This window comes from Trachurus japonicus, chromosome 13, assembly GCF_045865225.1.
Source record: "Trachurus japonicus isolate A0001 chromosome 13, Traja_1.0".
NCBI classification, from domain to species: Eukaryota; Metazoa; Chordata; class Actinopteri; order Carangiformes; family Carangidae; genus Trachurus; species Trachurus japonicus.
In genome coordinates, this window is record NC_140919.1 from 11,353,818 (window position 1) to 11,359,817 (window position 6,000).

Consider the following 6,000-nt stretch of genomic DNA (forward strand, 5'->3'; position numbering starts at 1 on the left):
CTCTTAATGACAAAACTTTATCTTATCTGAAAGACCTTACTGTTCCTTATTGTCCTGCACTTCACTCCCAATGGCCCTCATTTATCAAACTTGCGTACAGCAGAAAAATGGGTGTACACCAAATTCACCGCAAGGATCGGCATTTATTAATCTGAACGTGAGCGTACGGTACGCACAAATCTCACGCCAGCTCTGACCAGGTGTACGCACATTTGGAACCAGCGTAGAACATGCAGGAACGAGTGCTGCTGTGTCAGAATGATTATTAAACCATAGTCTAATAACGCAGCGATGTGGACCGCATGTTGTTGTTGTTTATATTGATAAAAAGATTAAAAAAAAGTAGCCAAAAAAAGAGAAAAGAAACGATACCACCAAGTCCGTGTTGAAAATTTAACTCGACTTTTATTTTGAGCAACTGAGATGAATTAAAAACCACGACGTGACAGATGCTCGTTAATCAGCTGTGTAAACAGAAATAGTCAATGACAGACAGACCTGTTACTGTAGATCACACACACAAACTTCCAACATCTCCTGCACCAGAGCATGACCGGACGGCTCCTCAGTCTCTCTCTCTGCCGGACACCGGAGCCCCGGTTGGGGGGGGGGGGGGGGGGGGCAACGGGCCGGTGTTTCACATCCCTCCATCAGCCGAACCATGCCATCGGTGCTGATGGTTATAAAGTTGCGTTCGCAGCAGTAATATGCCTGATGATGAGGCATATTAGGGCTGTGATTCTCCTCAGTCACTTGTGTTTAGTAAACTGTAGGAGCATTTCATGAGATCGCTGGGTTTCCTGACGTGGTCGGTGACATGTGCGTCTACAGCCTCCATCCACCGGGATGACGCTTATCAATCACAAAATCTATCAATCTATCAATGTCCAGATATTTAATGTTGCCGCCCTCTCCCTGTTCAACGCGGTAATGTCAGTAAAGTCCCTCTTCTTGGCCATCTTCCGTGTCTCCATGTCGTAAAAGGGGCAGGGCGACGCCTCTAAAAGCAGGAATATATCGGGGCGTGACATTTAAATGACGCTCGTTTTCAGCCGCCGGATTTATCACCACCACGCCGGTTCTACGCCAAAATCAGCAGCGTACACACTTTTAGTAAATCACACGTGACACTTAGCGTACACTGATATTTACACCAGAATCTATACCAGATCCTGCGCAAGTTTGATAAATGAGGGCCAATAAGTCTGTTAGTGACTCCCAGTGGCCCTCATTTATCGGCGGCAACATTAAATATTGGACATTGATAGATTGATAGTTTTTGTGATTGATAAGCGTCATCCCGGTGGATGGAGGCTGCAGACGCACATGTCACCGACCACGTCAGGAAACCCAGCGACCTCATGAAATGCTCCTGCAGTTTACTTTAAGTGACTGAGGAGAAATCATAGGCATATTACTGCTGCAAACGCGACTTTATAACCATCAGCACCGATGATATGGTTCGGCTGATGGAGGGATGTGAAACACTGGCCCGATGTCCCGCTGACAGGTCCCGGCCGGGGGCTCCGGTGTCCGGCAGAGAGAGAGAGACTGAGGAGCCGTCCGGTCATGCTCTGGTGCAGGAGATGTTGGAAGTTTGTGTGTGTGATCTACAATAACAGGTATGTCTGTCATTGACTGTTTCTGTTTACACAGCTGATTAACGAGCATCTGTCACATCGTGGTTTTTAATTCATCTCAGTTGCTCAAAATAAAAGTCGAGTTAAATTTTCAACACGGACTTTGTGGTATCGTTGCTTTTTTTTTTTTGGGCTACTTTTTAATCTTTTTATCAATATAAACAACAACAACATGTGGCTCTAAAAACAGACTGGGAGGTAGAGCCTTCAGCTACCAGGCTCCTCTACTGTGGAACCAGCTCTCTCTATGGGTCAGAGAAGAAGACACATTTCATTCTCCACCCATAAGTCCAGGCTTAAAACCTTCCTCTATAACAGAGCTTTTAGTTAGGACTGGCTCAGGTAACTCTGAACCATGTAATATGAACCGGGGGCGGCTCTCCATTCCGACACACTTCCACTTCGAAACCCCACCCCCCCGCAGCTGTCCATTGTGCTGAACCGTGTGACATTGTTTACACTCTGTGTTGCGGCTTGTCTGTGAAACGTGCGCTACTCAGGGACTGGGCAGATCTGTCCCACTTGCTTTCTCCCTGACTCCGTTGTTGGAGATCTCCCACACAGTAAAAGAAATACACTCCCCCCCCCCCCCTGCTCCGCTCGAGCGCGGCTGAACCCGGCTTGAGCTCACAAGGGCGCGAGGCTGCAGCCAAGAATCAAAGTTGCAGAAAGTGCATAAAATTGGACATTTTGAGGCAGCTTGACAGAAATATGTGGAATGACGTGGCTGTAACACCCAGCAAACACAATGTTTTTCCTTGGAGCAGTAACTGAAACTGTGTCAGACATAATGGTTCAGCCTGATTCAGAAAATGTTTGTGGACTTACTTGTCAATGGCTGCATTGTGGAATTTAAAATAAACACAGGGGCAGACATCACTGTAATGTCACAAGCTGCATTTAAGAGGCGAGGCTACCACAGCGCTCACAGTTAGTCACCACGAGGAAAAGACCCAACACCGGCCCCGGTGGTGAAGAGTATTGGCAAGTTCCTGGCAACGAGTAATGAGTGCATGGAAAAATAATAAAACATGGTCAAGTTCAATCCAGGACCCCCATGAGAACCACTGATCCTGTTGAACGTAGGCTACTGTAACCACTGTGATACAATAAAAAGTGCAAATCAATCTTAGTGCAGTGGTATAAACAAGAAACATGTTAACACAAACCGAGATTGAAAGAGGTAAAGAGAATAGGTGGGGGCGCATATGCATTATCAAGTTTGATCATGTGACCAGACCAAGTGGTATTGGTTAAAGTTCAAAGTGGCTGACACACTAACAAGACTACTCAGGTGGGATTTGAACCAGTGACCTTGTGGTTGGATGGCAGGAACCTTATCCACTGGGCTATTCCATGCTTTCAGCATTCACACCAATGACAGACCACTCACCACAGACAAAGTCACAGCTGTTCTCCAGCGGCTGTCCGGACGAGCTCAGGCCACTTTTAGTGGCTCAGACAGCGGGAGAGCAGTGGCTCATCTCCACCTCCTCCACAGGCTGATTCAGGCGGGGAGCATACATCAGTCCGACTGCCCAAAAGTCCGACAGCTCATTTCTCCGACTACCCATTCTACAGTGTTAAGGTTAGGTTTAGGGTAAGGTTAAGGGTTAGGGCTACTTAAGTCGGAGAAGTGGGAGGTCGGACTAATGGACGCTAAAATAAAGAAATGTATGGTCGGAGAAATGGGTGGTCGGACAGACGCCATGCGCCCGATTCAGGCAGTAAAGCTGCCTCCAGACATCAGGAAGTGGAGCTGCACACAAAGAACCACTCTGTGTTCAACTACTGACCATCCACTAACTCTGCTTCTGCTCTTCTACCAACAACATCCACACAACATGGCGGACACGGTTTTGTCGGTCCAGACTTTACAGTTACAGCTCTGACTCAACTACAGTAACATTATAAAACAACAGCAACAACAGCGATAAGTTGAAGAAGAAATAATTCAGGTAATGACAAGTGTTAACAAGCAAAACATTAAAACTGTTCACGTTACCTTCACAGGAGAAAATAAAGCTGCGACACAACTGTTGGTTCAAAGTTCAACTTTGAAACTTTAAACTGTGACTCACCTGTTGCACGTGACGCTGTTATCTTACCTGTAATAATGCTCCATTTCAACTAAACAGGTGAGGAACTCTGCAGCGGCCAGTTTAATGTTTAATGATATAAAGCAGTTGTAAATCTCTCTTAATGACAAAACTTTATCTTATCTGAAAGACCTTTGTTCCTTATTGTCCTGCACTTCACTCCCAATGGCCCTCATTTATCAAACTTGCGTACAGCAGAAAAATGGGTGTACACCAAATTCACCGCAAGGATCGGCATTTATCAATCTGAACGTGAGCGTACGGTACGCACAAATCTCATGCCAGCTCTGACCAGGTGTACGCACATTTGGAACCAGCGTAGAACATGCAGGAACGAGTGCTGCTGTGTCAGAATGATTATTAAACCATAGTCTAATAACGCAGCGATGTGGACCACATGTTGTTGTTGTTTATACAGGGTTTCCGCTACATGTAATTGATCGTGGCGCACCGCCACGGCAAAATAAAAGCCGCCACACCTTCAGAATAATGATTTTTTTTTTTGTAAATGTAAATGATTGTATTAAATGTGATTTCGGCACAAAACATGGTGTTTTCCCTGGAATATGACGCTACGCTGCATATAGCATACCCTTATTTTGAAAAACCAACACCGGAACACCGGAGTCACCACCTGCCTGTCTAGCTGCGGCGCGCGAAAGACGAAGAGAGGAGAGACACTAGTCCGACGTGGAGGGAGAGAAAAGGGTGAAAGAAAGGTACCTAAGCTAGGTTATATTTGATACAGTTTTGTTAAAACCAGTGAAAAACGACCCTAATGTATAGATGGATTAGGTTACAGAAAAAATCCAGTGTCGGGAAAAATGTGTTATTGATTGGTTATACGCATTATTTCTATCATTATTTCAGAGAGATTTTTATTTTTATCTTATTTTTGTACCATTGACACTTGTTAAAGAGAGATTACTGTAGGCCTAATAAAGCATGTTGAGTCTTTGGTTATAGAGAGAGATATTATTTTGTTGTAGATTCATTTTTAACTATAAAATTTATTTTTCTATTGATAGAGGAAACCCGTTACGTTTCAGATGACGTTTACAACAACAACGTTTTGAACAGCAGGACATAACGTTAGCTTAGGTAATGCCCAGGTAATTTTCTGCCATGACTCTTTTCTGGTTACATTTTCAGATGAGTATATTAAACTATTTTCAAAAGAAGAGAAAGGTTCCAGAGGAAGAGAGTCAGGTAACCTTACATAAAGGAGAGGCTCAATGTTCTTGACTTATTGTCGTGATGTTATTCCCTCAAGTCAATTGATAGATAATGATGTGTACCATTATAAGTGTAATATTTAAATATTCCTAACATTACCTGCGTGGTATTGGTCATGATGTGAACAAATTTAACACTTCCCAATATTATATTAGATAAGAGCACAGGCAGAAGTAGTGCAGGAGGTGAGTGGAGGAGAGAAAAGAGGAGAGGCGAAGGAGGTTGAGCATGGTGAGGCAGCAGAGAGCAGCAGCGAAGGAGACAGAGGGAGGAAAAAAACAAAACACAGGGAATCCGGCTGGGACCCAGAATGGACCGACATAACCAAGTTCCGCCCATGGCTGTACCACACTGATCAAGGTGAGTATTAAACATTACAATATCATGCAATTTAGTTTTTATTTTTCATTCAATTTAATTTCAATTGAACAATGACTGTGCCATTAATTTTGACCCTGTGCCTGCAGGAATGTTCTGCAGGTTATGCCGCCAACACAAGCAAACTGCAAAATCAGGAGTGGCCAAGCGGCCATTCATCGAGGCAGGATGCCAAATCTACCGTGTTGATTATTTAGATAGACACATGGGGACAGATCACCACAAAAATAGTGTGAAGGTGAAGTTCCTTCAATTAAATGTCATAGATTAATTTAATAGCTAAAATGTCTCTGGTATAAAGTTTTTGTTAAAATAACCATCAAAGATCATGTTTATCTGTGCTTGCTTTGCATAGGTTCTTCAGTTATGACAGCCTTTGACCCCATCATCAATATGGAGCACGAGTCCATCCTTGGTGGCTTTAAATGCCTATATTATCTCACCAAGAGGGAGCAGGCACATCACACTAACTACCCAGCTCTTTTGGATCTGGCTGAGCTGCTGGGCTGTAATTATTTCAAAAAGCTCAGGGTAATGTTACTGTGGTCATATTGGTCATATTTGCATTATTTCATGCTAACCTCAGAATCTTAATATTTTATTTCATTTACTCTTAGATTGGGAAAACAATAAATTACAGGTCTCAC